At 44.9% G+C, this 17,510-nt stretch overlaps 1 pseudogene; it reads left to right on the top strand.

Annotated features, from left to right (window-relative positions):
- The window catches only part of LOC147419219 (uncharacterized), a 109,351-nt pseudogene extending 108,061 nt beyond the window's left edge, over positions 1 to 1,290 (top strand).
- The last annotated feature ends 16,220 nt before the right edge of the window (positions 1,291 to 17,510 follow it).

Genomic DNA, 17,510 nt, shown 5'->3' with positions numbered 1-17,510 from the left:
AGCAAGCAAGCTCACTTCGTTCCAGTGAAGAAAACAGTCAAGCCTGATCACTTAGCGAAACTGTTCATTGCTCAGATTTTTCGGCTTCATGGCATGCCTGAGACTGTTGTCTCCGATAGAGATCCGTGATTCACAAGTTTGTTTTGGAGGGCAATTTGGGAGAACATGGGCACTCGGTTGTAGTTCTCGTCATCTTTCCATCCGCAGACAGATGGGCAATCTGAGATAGCTAACTCAATAGTTTTGGATTTGTTGAAGTCTTACATCTCTAATTAGAAGAATCAATGGGAAAAGTATTTGCCTTTAGTGGAATTTGCCTACAATAACATAGTTCACTCTTCGACGGGGAAGGCGCCATTTGAGATAATTGAAGGTGCTAAGAAGATCCCTCCTTTCCTAAGCACCAAAGACAAGATTTTTGAAGCCGACCAACATACGAGGGATTTGGATACTGCTTTTGCCAAAGTTCGTGAGGCTTTAGAAAAGTCTCAAGCTCGGCACAAGAAGGCAGCTGATAAACATAGACGCGACTTGAAATTGAAGGAAGATGATTGGGTGCGGTGCTCTTACCTTTTGAGAAAGTACGCCTACGAAAACGAAAGGGAAAGGAACGACTGTTTCCTAAGCTTAACATGAGATATTATGGCCCTTTCCAGATTAAAGAAAAGATAAATGATGTATTTTTCAAACACAAGTTGCCCGATACTTGGAAGATTCACAATGGTTTTCATGTGAGTCTCTTGAAACCCTTTAAGGGAGAAGTGCCAGTTGATGAGGAGCCTGATGAACAACCTGAAGTAGAAGAGAGCGAGGAGATACTCGTTCTAGAACAGCTCCTAGCACACAAAGAAAGAACAGTGAAAGGTAAAGTGATTAGACGGTTCTTGGTGAAATTCAAGAACTATCCCGCATTGGATGCGAAGTGGATGGAGGAGGAGGACCTAGCAGATACTCCTCAGATTTTGGAACTTTACCTTGAGGCTTTTGGATTACCTCCAAAAGATCCCGTGGATCAGCAGGGTTGAATATGGTGCAGATAGGATTGCACAAGAGGGGAGTCACTCCGCTCCTTCGTCACAGATTACCTGGATAGATTAGTGTCATTGATTTTCCTTTGGATTTCAGGGATACTGCTGTGCTGACAGTATTCTGCTATTTGACTTTATGAAATGGGAATTCTCGAATTTGAACTTGATACTGATTGATATATACGTTTTGAGTGTAGGAACTGAAAGACGAAATGACTGCATTGAGGCGACACAGGTTGGTGGTGAATGGGAAAAAGAGTGAATTTTTCTTGCCATACCATTTCGATCTTATGGATCAGACATGATTGCAATAAGGATTAGTTAATCTAACATCAGTGAGGTCCGGTGTGGATCTAGATGCAATTGCTAAATACGTTGCCAGGAATCATGATCTTCGATCCCGGAATCAATTTATATGTGATTCATTTGATTGGATATGATGTGAATGTTCAGTGACTGTTTTTGTGCAAGTGCTGGATGTGTGTCGTCTAGTGCGTCCCTACTTAGAGACAGTGTGTACTGAGCTTGTTTATGGCCTCTATTTGTTTTGCAGGCGTAATTGAGGGCGATTACAATTCTTTCAAAGGGGGGGGGGGGGGGGGGGGGGGGTATGTCACAAACTGTTGACGTGACTGAAAATCGCGTAAAACGCTCTGATAATACGGACCCCCGCAAAACGTGCTGACTGTACGGACGCCCGAAAAAAAAAAAGCAAATCCCGAAATTTCCGCTGGCTGCTTTTTGGGCATGATTTTACGCATGCTTTTGATTTAGAAGCTTTTTGGGCTTTGCTTTAATGCACCCATGTATGAATAAATAGGCCAATATCCCTCTCACTTCTCAGAGCATCTGGACGTAGAGTCTGAGTGAGAGTGCATTGAGCCTTGTACTCTTGCCAGATTTAATTGAAAAGAAATACCGAAAGGGGTGGGGCCAATCTCTCTGGACACGGAACTACGCCGGGACGTGTCGTCTCGTTTATTTCGTTTTGAAGTATAAAGTTTTAAGGCTCTCATGTGTGTCGTGTGAGATAGCAGATTTGGGGTGTCCAAGTCTGTTACATCGGGCCATACTCCTGATTCGAGTCCTCAGAAGGAGGCCGACTCCTGGTCGAATCCCGATGTGTGCTGCTAAAAGGACCGGATCCTCCGTAGAATAAGTATCGTCTGAGCTCTGATACCACTGTAACAGACTTGGACACTCCAAGCGAAAGATTTAATGCAACACACTTCAGATACACCAAAATAACGTCAGAGAGAGAGAGAGAGAGAGAGAGAGAGAGAGAGAGAGAGAGAGAGAGAGAGAGAGAGAGAGAGAGAGAGAGAGAGAGAGAGAGAGAGAGAGAGAGAGAGAGAGAGAGAGAGAGGAGGAGAGTCGATATGGCACGGCATAGTTCCGCACCCAGATGCAGTGACCCCCAAAGACTGGCACCCCTCAACAGTATTTCTTTATTATTAATTTGCACAAGTACAATGTCCGAGGGTCCTCTCTCTCAAAAGGGCTCTCTTGCCAAACTGTCTGAGAGCAGAGGCCCTGGGACACTTATAAAGGCACTATGCTTGACCAAAAGCAGTTACATCAAAAGCATTGGGACCCAAAAGCTCCAGTCGCCCAATAGCATGCGCCCCATGGGCTGCCGTAAAACGTGGAAATCTGAACGTTGTGCCACGTCAGCATGCTCTACGCGATTGTGGGTCCTGCTTTATTTTTAAAGGGTTTAGGCTCTTTGCCCGGGTTCCATAAGTTGGGTACAACTTTATAAACTAATAGGGTCACTATTACAAGGTTTGGGCCACACAGACAGAGTTATAAGTTGTCCAACTTCTTCTGCTGCCTCTTTCCTTTAGGGCGGCCTTTATCTATCCCTTAGGCCATGCCACGTCATCACTTTGTGACACCCGTCTTGGTGCAGCGACCCACAGGCAGGAGGAGAGTCTCACGACCGAGCTCTTAGCAGGTTTCTGGGAGCAATTGTGGGACAACATGCAGCCGATGAGAGTCACCTTGTTTCAGTGATTAGTTGCACATCAAGCTACTACAGTTGCGGCCTCTCGGTAGCATACGCTGCTTGTGGCCACCCACTAGAGACTCAGCGACATTGCTTGTGGGACTGCCCCATGACACAGTAAGTTTGGCTTCGGATGTTGCGACTGATGCCTGCGTTTTCTTCAGCCAGACAGTACAATTGGGGTGCTGCTGCCTGGTCCACACTCATGGGCCCAACACTTCATTTCGAGATGGCTCCAGTCGGTACAATGATTGTGTTACAGGAGGGCCGGCCTACACTGCAGCCTGCCACAGAGCTCATCTCTCAAGAGTGGAGCAATGGTAGAGAGCGGTGTTGGGAGCTCATTTGCGGCCTGACACTGTGGTTCATATGGAGAGCCTGCTGCTTTCGCATCTTCAAGGCTCGACTTGTACCATCGGCGGAGACTGTTCGTGACATCTGGTTGGAGCTGGTCCACACACTCAGGGGCCAGTTCGAGCACCTTCAGGGTAGCTTCGACCGCAAGCGAGAGCATCGGGAGGCTTTCTTGAGATTGTGGCTGCCTGGACCCATCTTCACCACGGTTCACGGCGTGCGCCCCGATGGCAATCCGTACATGATGTCAGTGTAATTTGCGGGACTGTGCGTACAATGCCACGTGGCACCCAACGTAAAATCTGGTGTCTGTACAATTGTCACGTCAGCATGTCAACGTGAAATCTGGAAATCTCTACTGCTAGTCTATGCAATTATTGTGTGTGAGTCGTCTGCTTTAATTTATTAGTTTGGGCCCTATCCGACAGGGTCCCATAAGTTGTTGGGGGTTAGGATTAAAATCCTAACCCATTGGGCCACTGGACGAGGATTTGTAAGTTGGTGAAGACTTCTTCTTCTTCTTCTTCTTCTTCTTCTGTTCTGCTTCCTCTGTTGCTTCTCTTAGGGTTTAGGCCCCTCGGTCTGGATCTGCAGATTGGGTCGCATTTTAAGGTGCCACGTTGGCAAGTTGTGACATACCTCCCTCTTGAAAGAAAAGTAATCTTCCGCGATTATATTTGCAAAACAACTCAAGTTAGATGAAAAATGTCCAAGGGGGATTCGGAGGGTCGTTCAATTTTCTCATTCCATATCGGAAGTCTTTATGTTCTGGGTCGTGGAATTTCCATCACTTACCTAGGCAATCTCATCCAATTAGGAATATATTTAGTGGTTGACACATCATAGTGCAACACTAATGCTTACGGATGCATGTTACACGACATAAAAACATAGAGTCGCCGATGAACACTCCTCCTGCAAATAACCAACAAGGTTCGAGCCATAAGATATTCATCGACTCCCTCATCACTCCTCCCGTAAATAACCTAAAAGGTCCGGGCCATGAGATATAGAGGCATTTTACTACCAAACGCTACCTAGACCGCAATCTGCGTCGCTTGGAGGTTGCAAGAGTACAACTAAACGTTCCCTTCACCGCAGCCTGTAACATTTAGAAGATCTACACTAAGATGAACACTCCTCTCAAGGAAGCCTGAGCTGAAGATATTCAGACATTATCAAGCACCAATTTTCTCTTCAGTACTCCTCATGGGAAAGCCTGAGCCATGAGTAAAACACAACTTTTCAACCAATTTTCCTCGTGAATACTCCTCCCAGGAAAGCCTGAGCCATGAGTATCCAAAAGTTTTTGCACAAATATTGAAACCATAATCAAAACCAGAATAAAACAATCTCAAGTCGGCACCGAAACAAGCTCAAAACAGATCAATTCTATTTCAAACAAATTCTCAAAAACAATTTAAAAGTATCTAAATGCAAATCAACTGTAAAGTTCATTCAGGGTTTGTCTCTGTTAGTCGAACTTTGAGGACGACTGGCTTGTCCTTCTGCATCAAAGAGATGCGGTTCTGAATCTGGATGGTCGTATCATTTTTGTCATGCCAAGGAATGCCCAAAAGGACGTCACAGTTGTAATAGACTTGGACACTCCAAGCCGAATATGAATAGCAACACGAACAAATCTTCAAAACAACTGGACAAAACTTTAACAAAGAGAGGGAGAGAGAACAGGGAGAGTCGACACGGTACGGCGAAGTTTCGTACCCAGCAGCATTGGCCCCAAGGACTAGCGCCCCTTTCGGTATTTCTTTATTATTACTTCTCAAAGGTACAACTCCCAAGGGCTCTCCTCTCTCAGACCCTGCATCCAGATGCTCTGCAGAGTGAGAGGCCCAAGGGCTCTTTTATTCTTACAAGGGTTGCCCAAAAGCAGAGCCCCAAAAGCTTCAGTTCCAAAAGCACTTAACCCTAAAAGCACTGCTCTCAAAAAGCTTACGTAAATCTGCCCAAAAACAGCCAGCGGATTTTACGGAAATTCATACAGCTGCCACGTCAGTAGTCAACGTAAAATCCGGACCTATCCGTACAGCCTGCCACATCAGCATCCGATCGCTTGAAGTGGGTCCTGCTTTATTTTAAAGGTTTTAGGCCCCTCGGCCATGTTCCATAAGTTGGAGACAACTTTATAAACTTATAAGGTCACTTATTACAAAGTTTGGGCCACACGGCCAAGTTTATAAGTTGTCCAACTTCTTTTACTGATCCTTTCCTTTAGGGTGGCCTTCATCTTTCCTTTAAGCCATGCCACATCATCACTTTGTGACACTCCCCCCTCTTTAAAGAATTGTAATCGCCCTCGATTACTCCTGCAAAATAGCCAGAGGACAGAAACTTTCTTCATTAGACACTGACTCTATGTACTCAGGCACTAGACTCCACCAATCCAGCACAAATACAAAGACATCAGTCACTGAGCAATCACAGTTCTGTCACAGTTCTCAGATACAAATCATGATCCTTGTAACCATTTAGCAATCACATCCAGACCGTACTGATCTCTGACGGATGTTTCGATTGACTAAATCTCGTTACTATCATATTTATATCTTATCTTTTCACATTTCAATCAAGCAAACCATGCCCACGACTATCTCCACAAGACAGTACATCCACATAGCATGCAGTTCACAAAATCATCCCACTTAGTTCACACAGAACACCGTGTTTCAATCATTCAAACAATCTAGCCATCTCATTCCATCTAGAGCTCTTGATGCACCTAGATCACTGTGCAGTCATCTCATCCTTCCGGAACTCTTGATGCATTTACACCAGTATCTAATCATCTCATCCAGATAGAAATCTTGACGTACTAGAGTTTTATTCACATTCACATTCACTTAGGCATCGCATCTAGATCTCACCGATCTCTTACATATGTCTATATGCACTAAGTTCAAATCACATTCTTTCTTAATTCACTTATGTATCACACCCAGATCTCACCGATCTCTAACAGATGTCGGGATGCATTCTTTCTTTAGACAAAATGCTGCAGACATTTCACCTTTCTTTACATGCCTCTATCAATACACACATGAAAGAGCACATATCTTCAATTCAAACCAGGAAATTTCCCATACAATGCACACATTTTCATAAAGTCATAAACAGAATACTATCAGCCTGTCAGTATCCCTGAAATCTATGCAAGAAATCAGTGACTTTCTTTCTTCCTTCCCTGGCAACCTATGACAAAGGAGCGGAGAAAATACCCTCTCGTGCAATCAGCTCCTGCACCAGGTTCAACCAGCTGTTTCGGCCGTCTGCAGCCTCTGGAATAGTTGCAGCTAATCCAAAAGCCTCAAGGTAAAGCTCTAACAACCGATGAGTATCCGCTAGGTCCTCCTCCTCCATCCACTTGGCATCCAATGTCGGGTAATTCCTGAACTTAACCAGGTACCTCTCATCAGCTTACCTTTAACTTTCCTTTCCTTGTGAGCCAGGATCTGTTTTGGAACGAGAATTTCCTCAGTCTCTTCCACTTCCGGCTACGCATCCGGCTCTGTATCCACTGGCACCTCACCCTTAAAAGGCCTCAATAGACTCACATGAAAAACATTGTGAATCTACCAAGTATCGGGCATCTTTAACTTGAATGATACTTCATTTATCTTTTCTTGTACGTGGAAGGGCCCATAATACCTCATATTTAGCTTTGAAAAAAGCCTCTCCTTACCCTTCCACTTCCTTAAGCGTGCTTTCTCAGACCTGAGTAGCACCCAATCATTTGCCTTCAACTGTAAGTTGCGCCGATGCTTATCTGCTGCCTTCTTATGCCTCTCTTACCTTGGCAAAGGCTGTGTCCAGATATTGAGTGTACTGATCCGCCTCAAAGATCTTTTCCTTGATGCTTAGAATAGGTGGAACCTTTCTAACACTCTCAATAACCTCAAATGGTGCTTTCCCCGTCGAAGAATGAACTATATTATTATAGGCAAACTCAACCAATACCTGTGGCTCTCTAGACAACGCATCAGTCACCGCATTCTGCTTTCCCGTCACATGCACTATCTGAAAGTGAAACTGGGACAAGATATTTGCCCATCTCATCTGCTTGTCGGAAAGCTGCTTCTGAGTAAGAAAATATCGAAGACTCTGATGATTTGTAAACACTGTAAAGTCTGCTCGCAAAAGGTAATGCCTCCATTGCCTCAAAGCATGAATCACTGCCAACAACTCTCTCTCATAAATCTGAGCAACTCTCTCTGGTCTGGAAAACATTCTACTCTCATAAGCTATGACATGGCCCTCTTGCATTAAGACCGCACACAAACTCATACCGCAAGCATCACAGTAAACGTCAAACTGTCTCTCCAAGTCTGGTAGGCTTAAAACTGGCCCTGTTGTCAGCTTCTCTTTGAGCGTCTTGAATGCTCTCTTTTCCGCTGAGCCCCAAGTAACTGGAACTCCTTTCTGAGTCAAGAAGTGTAGTGGAGAGGCAATCTCTGCAAACTTTCTAATGAACCGCCTGTAGTAAGAGCACAAGCCCCCAAAAGCTGCGCACCTCGTGCACATTCTTCAAGTCTGGCCAATTTTGAATAGTTTCAATTTTGGCAGGGTCCATCTGAACACCTTCTGCTGAGACGATGTGTCCCAGAAAGTGTATCTCTGGCAAGAAAATTTCACTATTTTTCCCATTCACCACCAACCTGTGTCGCCGCAATGCATCAAAAACTTTAAAAAGATGGTGTTTATGTTCTGCCTCTTTCTTGGAGAATACAATAGTGTCATCAAAGTATGTGCCCACAAATGATCTGTAATCTCTGAAAATCCTGTCCATCATCTTGTTGCAGGAGCATTTGAGAGACCAAAAAGGCGTCACCAAATACTGGTACAACCAAAAATCTGTCCTGAACACGGTTTGGTATACATCTCCAAGAGCTATCCTGATCTGATGATAGACACTCTTGAGGTCGATTCAACTAAAACACGTCGAACCTTGTAAGAATGTCCTCTATCCTGAGTATAGGAAACCGGTTCTTGATGGTGATTTCGTTCAGGGCTCTGTAATCAACACACATTCTCCAAGATCCATCCTTTTTCATCAGTAGTAGCATTGGCGAAGTATAAGGTGAGGTACTAGGCTCTATAAGACCCTCTGCTAACAATTCCTTGACTTGGTTCATAATTTCTTCATTCTGGGCTCCTCTTACTCTGTAAGGTGGCCGGTTTGGTGGACACTGACCTATCCGTGCCCAAAAGGCGTCCTTGAGCAAATCTAGTGTACCTTTTTGCTCTTTTCTTGTGCCTTGGGACCTGTCGGTAGCCCTGATGGCCTCCCCTATCCATTGGCACCTTTCTTGTTCTTCTTCGGAACCCTCGGACGCATTATCATCTGATTCCCTTACCTCTCCAGAATCCTTTGATGAATTGGCATCTGGTTCCTCTGATTCTTTCTCTTCACTTGAAGACTCTTGCCCTGCTGAGGTCGACACTAGCCTGTTCGTGGGATAAGTCAATGAGCCGGCATACATACCAAAACGTTGTTTCGCATACCCCATTTACCTCTGAATGAAGTCAGACTTCTTTTCTAGACAGAAGGTTCGTATCTCTTTTGGTAATCCACAACAAAACCGCTCAATCTGGTTCTTCAAAGTGATCCTCCTCAACAAGGACACTGGCAAATATGTATCCCAAAACCTCTGGCAATAATCGTCCAAAGTGTCTTCTTCAGTCATCCTTAGATGATTCCATGCTGTAAGGACATCATATTCATATTCTCTTGTCAACCATGCAAAAGTGAAAATTCTCTTGAATTTTACCCACTTCGTTGGTGCTTCCCTGCGTAACAACAAAGTAGACCACCATGTCTGTGCATTTCCTTTAAAGTAAGATGCCGCCCTTCGTATCTTGGAGTGTTCTAATGAAGAACCCCCCCTGAGAAGGCGATATCAAACTGCTGTACAAACGCAAGGGTTCGATGGGTGTCCTGATAGCCTGAAAACGTGTCGAACTCGACTGCTTGACCCCCTTCCTTGAACTCCTTGGTTTTCTTGTTCTTTTTCTTTCTGTTCAAATTGTAAGAACATTCTACTCTCATAAGCTATAACATGGCCCTCGTGCATTAAGACCGCACCCAGACCATGACTGCAGGCATCACAGTAAACTGTCTCTGCAAGTCTGGTAGGCTTAAAACTGGCCAAGTTGTCAGCTTCTCTTTGAGAGTCTTGAATGCTCCCACCTCTGTTGGTCCCCAAGAAGATGGAACCCCTGTCTGTGTCGAGCTGTCAAAAGAGGACAAAATCCTCTCCTCTGAACTGCAAGATGGCCTCCCATGCCTTCTAGACTTCTTCAAAAAAATCTTCTTTTCTTATTATTATTATTATTATTTTCTTGTTTTTCTTGATTTTTCTCCGCTTCTTCCGCTTTTTCTCATCCTCTCTAGCACTAGAGGACGACGAACTGTCGGGACTCTTTGAAGAAAAAAAAATTCTTGAAGCGAACACGCTTCTTCGATTAGCAAACCACCTCGAAAGCTGACTTCCGGCCCAAATCACCGGGGAAATCTGTTGACTTCCTCTTCTTTCGAGAGTGCTTCTTGGTCTTTTTCAGTTTGTTGACTCAATGCTCTACAGCTTCGTCAATCTCTTTTTGTGAGTACAGCCTCCACTGGTTTGCACCCTTCTCTTCTGTCTGCTTCATCTCTGAAGTGCTTTATGGCGTATGCCCCGTAAGAGAGAGCGATGAAGACGGGAGCGTGCCCGATGCGCGATTTATGAAGGGTGGGAGTGGCTAGTAAGTCCGGGCCAACTGTAGCATGGTCCATAAGTTTTTGCATGGTAGCAACTTGTTTGGATCAACAGTACTTATGTAAAGGTGATGGAAATCCAATGGTGTACTGCTTGCACTCGTCCTCCAAGGTTATCAACTTGAAGAAAGAGATTGGAAGGTAAACATCAAGGAATCTTTGGTTGTAATCAGAGAGATTCCCGGTCGGAGGAGCATATACATTTGTAGATGTACATTGTATTATGTTACAGGGGGAGGTATCATTGTGTGTTTTGAGATGGTTTTGGGCCGCTGAGATGGATCATGCAGTTTGAGGACTGTAGATGTTTAGGTTTTCTTTCTTTGAACAACCAGCTTGTGAGAGAGATCATCTTTTTTTTTTTTGACAAAGAAAGAGGCTGATTTCTATTGCTTGAAAAGTCCCTTAGAACGCCCAAACTGTGCCAAATGAGGGCTAGTACATCAATGTTTACTAAGCACGCCCAAAGGCAACAAAGTGGAACTGTAAAAACTGGATACAACTAGCCACATGGGCAAATTGTAGAAATTGAAAGCTAGGGTAAAATCCCTCTCGTTAAGAGAGTAAAAAGCGACCTGGCAAGCGAAGTGAAGAGAGGATGGCAGCTGCCTCTGAAAGATTAGCACTTCCATCTAAAACACACTCTGCAATTGCATATAAAAAACCTGAACCACCAAAGGCCACTAGCAGTGAAAAGGACAAGGAACATGTGTAAAGAGTCGATGTCAGGCATATGCCTGCCAGAGGGAACTCCAAGAAGACAGTGAAGGAGGCTCTGATGAGACGACCATGTGAAATCCTGCTGTAGAAACCTGGATGAGCGAGCAGAGAGCAGAGCAGAAAGCCAACAACCCAACAACCTAAGGCAAGACAACCAAGGAAAAGAAACAAAATAGCCAAAAAAAACAAGAAACAAAATCAAATGAAAAGAAAAATGATCTCAAAACAAACTGCCCCCACACCCACCCCCCCACACACTTTTTTTTGGTGTGAATCTTGTTGATGTAATTTACAAGTGGGAAACCTCAAAGCGAGCAAAACCCATGAAAAAGAAGAGATACAAAAAAGTGTAGCACTATGAGGCTCCGAGGGCTAGAAACAGCCAAAGTAAATCCTATAGGCATCAAGAGTTATGCCCCCAGCATCATAGGCGAAATGCAGCGCTTGACCAAGAAATAATTTGAAATAGGGAAACGGGTCAATATCAGTGCCTTGAAACAGTAAGGAGTTTCGATCATGCCAAATGGCCCACAAAACCCAACCAAAAAAGACAGGAAACGGAGACTAGAGCAAGCACCCCCCCCCCCCCCCCCCCCCCCCCCCCCCCCCCCCAAAACCCAATGCACACTTTTTTTGTGTGTAAATCATTGGATTAATTTACACGTGGGAAACCTCAAAGCGAGGAAAACCCACAGAAAAGATCATATACAAGAAGGAACACAGAAGTGTTCAACTGTGAAAGAGGGCTAAAAGCATTCATACGAGAGTCGATGAATCTCTAGAGTGATATCACCGACTTCCAGGGCATAATGTAAAGATTGCCGAAGGGAAAACTTGAAAAATAGAAAGGCATCTGCATCATAACGGTGGAACATACAGCCATTACGCTGACACCACATGGTCCAGTAAGCCCAGTATCTGACCCACATGAAGAAAACCGCAAATTGTTGTTGGGAAGGCGGGAGAATGGCAAAGGCCCAAAACCATTTGTGAAATACCCCAGAAGGGAAACGAAGCCGCATAGAAGCTGATACACGGCGAAGAAAAAATCCGGTAATGCAGCAATCCCAAAGCAAGTGACTAACAGTCTCCTCCGGAGTCGAGCAGCGGACACAACGAGAGGAGCAAATATGACGTGCACCAAGAAAAGTGCCCACCGGGAGAACTCCAAGCAAGCATCTCCAAAGAAATAAACGCTCCTTCAAAGGCTCTTCCAGAGGGTAAAGAGAGGTTTCCTCCACCAGGTATCAGACTTGGCATAGACCATAGGACATTACAATGGTCAGCAAGCCAAGGTTGCGGTAGAAGAAGAGCATAAACTTTACCAACAGTAATGGCCTGAAAAGGTATATCGCGAAAATTCCAATCAAACATACGACTATCATCAGCCAAAGATGGAACAGGTAGAAAGTCACCCAACATGTGTTGAAGCTCTCTCCAGATCTGCCGATAATGCATACCCAATCCAAAACGACGAGCAGCAAGAGGAAACGATTGAGTGCAACCCATCTCATCAACCACACAAATGCCACGACATGAGAGAAAGTATGCCTGACGAGGTGAACGGTCAACCGAAGTACGAGAGAATACATGACTCCAATGAAGACTCTCCAAACGAAGTGAATTCTCTTCTTGCTGCGGTCGACTATGCCAGGACAAATGAATTGTGACCTCTTTCCAAGCAGAAATCAAGTTGGAAGTAAAAGAACAACCAGGAATATGCCCCGTCATCTTGCCAAACACAACCTCCCAGAGAGATGTTTGCCACTGACCAAAGGAGGAGGTTGTTTGACCAAAGGAGGAAGTAACAACCTGACGGCATAAATAAGCAACCATAAGAGTCCAAGGCTGAATTTGTTGCACAAGGGTAGGCAACAACATAGCCTTTCTAGCAAGAACGTGTCTGCGCAAATCCAAGATATTGAGGCCACCAGAGCGCTTAGGAGTGCAAAGCTTCCCCATTGACATCAAACGCAAACCTTTTCTATGAGTGTGGGTTCGCCACAAATGGGACAAATATATCTGACATAAGAGAGGAGAGACGGCGAGGCGCGCAATGCAACAAAGGCAAATAGAACTGAACATAGGCCATCAAGATACTTTGAACAATTCGCAAGCGAACATGCAATGGCCACGTAGATAATTTCTAATAATGCAGTTTGACATTCAAACGTTGCACCACCCAATCCACTTGTTGAGTGTGAGTGACATTCCATCCAATAGGATACCCCAAATGCCTGACAGGCGTATCCGGAGGAACAATTTCACCCGGCCATAGCAGAAGATGCCAATCACAAGGATTCAGCGGTAGAAGCTTTGACTTGCGGAAATTAACTTTAAGACCAGCCGCAATCCCATACAACTCCAAAGCATCCATAATCACTCGGACATCAGCTTGATGATTGCGAGGCATAAACAATGAGTCATCCGCATAAGCCTTCCCAATAAAGTGATGACGCGAGGGTAACTGCAAGCCGTGAAGACATCCAGTTGAGGCCAAATGATCAAGATACATCAAGAAAGGGTGAGTGGCAATAGCAAATAGTAGTGCACTAAGGGGGCAGCCCTACCTAACCGAACAACCAAGAGGCCAAGAATCCGTCAATTCGCCTTCAAGGATCCCCGAAGACGTACTACGAGCATACAAAAAATAAACAATGCTGGCTAACTTAGGACCAAATCCAAGACTCTGCATCGTGGCAGCAATGTAATCCCACTGTACGGTGTCAAAAGCCTTTTCAATGTCAACTTGCATAACAAGCACATCCTGTTGAGTGTATTTTTCATATTCCATGCCAATCAAAACATTAGCCAAGTTGTCAGTGATCTGGCGACGTGGAATGAAACCATACTGAGCTTGATGGAGCCCTGAGAGAAGGTAATCTTTGATCCGGTTCACCAACAGCTTAGCCAATGTCTTGTAAACGACAGGAATCAAAGTAAGAATCAAAGTAATTGGCCGCCAATGGGAAAAATTCTCGCAAAGTGTTTGTTTAGGCAACAATTTAAGCAAACCCTCCTTCCAAGACACTGGCAATTCTTGTTTCTCCCACGCCAGATTTAACATGAAAAGCAAGGGATCTTTCAAAGCCTCCCAAAATGAGAGGAAGAATTCCACAGTTAGCCCATCCCAACCAGGGGATCGCCAACGGCCCAATGCAAGCAACGCACAATGTAATTCAGAATCAGTAAAAGGTTCCTCAAGGCCTTGTGCATCCTGTGAAGAAAGTATTGGACACACATACGAGAACAACAATTCCTGTGCATGACAAACAGCCTCAGAGGACCGAGAAGGGGCAGCAAATACTTGTCGATAATGGGAGACCATGGCATCAACAAGTTCTTGTTTAGAGGAAGTCCAAATGCCTGAAGGGAGCAAGACCCGCTTAATGTCATGTGAAACCCTCTTGTGATGAAGATGCTTAAAAAATTGTTTCGAAGCACAACCTTTATCCACAAAAGCCCGTTGTCGAGCCCGCGTTTGCCATTTATCTAATTTTCGTTTATCATTATGTTGAATACATACACGAGCTTCACACAACTCCGTCATCTCAGAGTCATCTAAAGGCCGCGAGTTAGCCAATACTTGTAGCCGTTGACAAACCCGTTTCGCCGCATCAACATTCCCCCTAGTCTAAAGCATGTAAAATTTACCGTAATCCTGACTAACGTATTGCACCCGCATAACAAAGCGATACCAGGCAGCGTCAAGATCAAGATGCATGTGGGTAAACAACGGGGGGATAATTCCAAAAATCATATCTCGAAATGCCTCATGGGTAAGATAAGCATTGTTTATATGCAGTAGACGCTTTTGAGAAAGAGGCCGATCACAAAAAGATTGCTCAAACCGCAAAGTCAACATAACAGGGTAATGATCCGATAGCTGCAAGGTGTAATCTATTCCCATATCACATACGAAATCATCATACTGCTACAAGTTGAGCACATACCAACGATCCAAACGTGCGCGATAAGAGGGATGAGCAACATGCTGAAAAGTAAATCCCGAGGCATCTGGATGCAAACCATGCCATAAATCAAGCATTTACGTAGAAGCAAGAAGGTGATCCCAAGCTTGCTTTTCCGTACGCAACATGTGCGAATTTGTCATGGTGTTGTCATGCAAATCAGGAGAATTGTTAAAATCACCACAAAGGAACGCATTAGAAATCCATGGATAAGAAGAGATATCGCGCCATAGGGCAGCTTTGCCCAGAAGTTGTATATGACCTCCAATTTCATAGATCTGACCGTTCAACAAGCATTGCACAATCATCCAGCGGCTACATGAGTCATTACGCACAAGAACTGGCTGAGCTCATGACGAACCATCATCAATAATCCCGAGTAACCATGTGAGCCACCATACGCAATCCAATAACCCGCAAAATAAGAGCATTGACCTGTAAACTCATGATGATTGTGTTCTTGCAAAACTACTATATCTGCCTCACACGTATGTACATAGTGCCAGGTTAATCGCCATTTATCAAGGTTACATAACCCGCGCACATTGTATGAGATGCATGTAATGTGATCATGCATGGGAAACCATTTGTACAAGTAGCAAGAGAATGCAGGGAATTAAGTAGAAGTGCCCATGGGCACATCTACATCCACCACATCCAAACCAGAACCAAGCCGCTAATTCGGCACAAGGAATGTTTCCACAATATCAGCACAAGAGGTGGAAGCCTCACCAATGAGTACATCTTTATAAGAATGCATCGCTTTTTTCCATGCGTCAATCAACGTGCGATTATCATTGCAAGGAAGCTGCTTAAAGGAAACATTCTTATTAGCATTGGCAAGTGGAACATAATTACGAGAGGAGGGTGGAGTGCGAAGCTTGACTGTCTTCTTAGGAACCACCCAAACACTAGTATCACTAGAAGCAACGTTTTTGCCTTTGACTACATTCCCATCACCAGGAACAGAAGATTGAAGAAGCTTGGTCTTTCCTTTTTCCACATTAGAAGCCACATTAACAGTGAAGACTCCAATTTTCTTAGCCTCGCCAATAGATTTCCCCGGAGTGATAGGAGCAGACGACCGAACCGCTAAAACCCAATGCGCGCGAGCGCGCGCATACACACACACACTGAAGTTAGTCTAAGAGCAAGAGAAAACCAAACCATGGAGAACCAAGCTCCACTCACACACCCAACACACATACTCACACACACACATGCCCATAAACCAAAGCAAGGCAATGCAAACAACAAAAAAGACAAACAAAAGACAACAATGTGTAAAGGACAAGAAAAAGAAAAATGAACCCGCCCAAAAGCCAATACCTGAAAACCGCCAAGTTGAGACGCATCTGCATCTTCTCTCTCTCTCTCTCTCTCTCACACACACACACACACACACACATAGGTCATTTTGGCCTTTTGTAGACGTTAATATATCATTTCATTTCTCTCTCTTAGATCTCATCAAGAGAGGAGACCTCATCGAGAGGGGTCACTTTGGATAGAGCAATGACTCTCAGCTGATCAAGACATCCACGACTGCCAAAAAGGAGACCCGAACATTTTCATTTCCACCATATCAAGACTATTTTTGAGCAGTATAGAAGGAGGATGTCAGGTGCAGAGCACAAAGCTTTGATATCAATGTCAGGTACAACGCACGATGCTCTGATACCAATGTCAGGTGCAGCGCACGAAGCTCTGATACCAATGTCAGGTGCAGCGGAAGTGTTTTTTGCTCAGATCTAGTACTCCGCACAAACACAAGGGCTACTTACTTCACTTCAAAGAACCAAACTGAACTGAAAGAAAGAGAGACACGAGAGAAAGAAGGAGAAGACGACACAGGGATTGTCGGGTCCCAACCCTCAAGGGCTCCCTTGCTCTGTTGCCAGAGCAAGTACTTTCTTTATTCTTGCACAAATGGTACTACAGTGGTGCTACTGCTACTGACTACTGTGCCGATGACGGTGATGTCGACGACGAGGCTATATATGTCGAAGACGGGAAGGTCGACGACGAGGACTATGGCTCCAGTTCCAATCCGATCCGCCTCGATGTGGGCTGCCGATGGCGGATCATGGGCTGAAATGCACACCCAATGTGAGAGGAATGAAGGGCTGAAAACGGAAAATGCTAGCGAGGTCGATGGTAGGGATCTGCAAAGCTAGGGCTGAAATCTGCAACTGAATGCAATGCGGAATCCAATCTGCAACGGGACAACTTGCCAACACAGAATCCACCTGGTCCAACCTCGGACAATGGGCTGAAAGCGGAAAACGCTGGCTGAACTACTACCATCCGCTAGGTTTTGCACCACCGGGACCATCCCATGCAAAACACAAGCTGATCTGCAATGCTGATGCAAAACGCCAGGCTAATCTCCAAAATCCCATGCCAAAACGCCGGGGCAATCTGCAACCCTAATGCAAAAACGCCAGGGCTGAATTGTTTTCCTTGGCTGGAAAACGCTGAAATATCTGCTACTGAGGAAAACGCTAGGGCTGATCTGCAATCCTTGGCGACCTCTTGCTGGAATGAGAAAACGTTGGGGCTGATCTGCAGTCCCCAGGCAATCTGCTGCTACTGGATGAGAAACGCTAGGACTGATCTGCAGTCCCAAGCGATCTCGCTTTAGATGGCGCCCTCTT

This window comes from Adiantum capillus-veneris, chromosome 29 (genome assembly GCF_014529385.1).
Source record: "Adiantum capillus-veneris isolate H3 chromosome 29, ASM1452938v2, whole genome shotgun sequence".
Taxonomy (NCBI): Eukaryota; Viridiplantae; Streptophyta; class Polypodiopsida; order Polypodiales; family Pteridaceae; genus Adiantum; species Adiantum capillus-veneris.
This window is presented reverse-complemented; position numbering and strand designations above follow the sequence as displayed.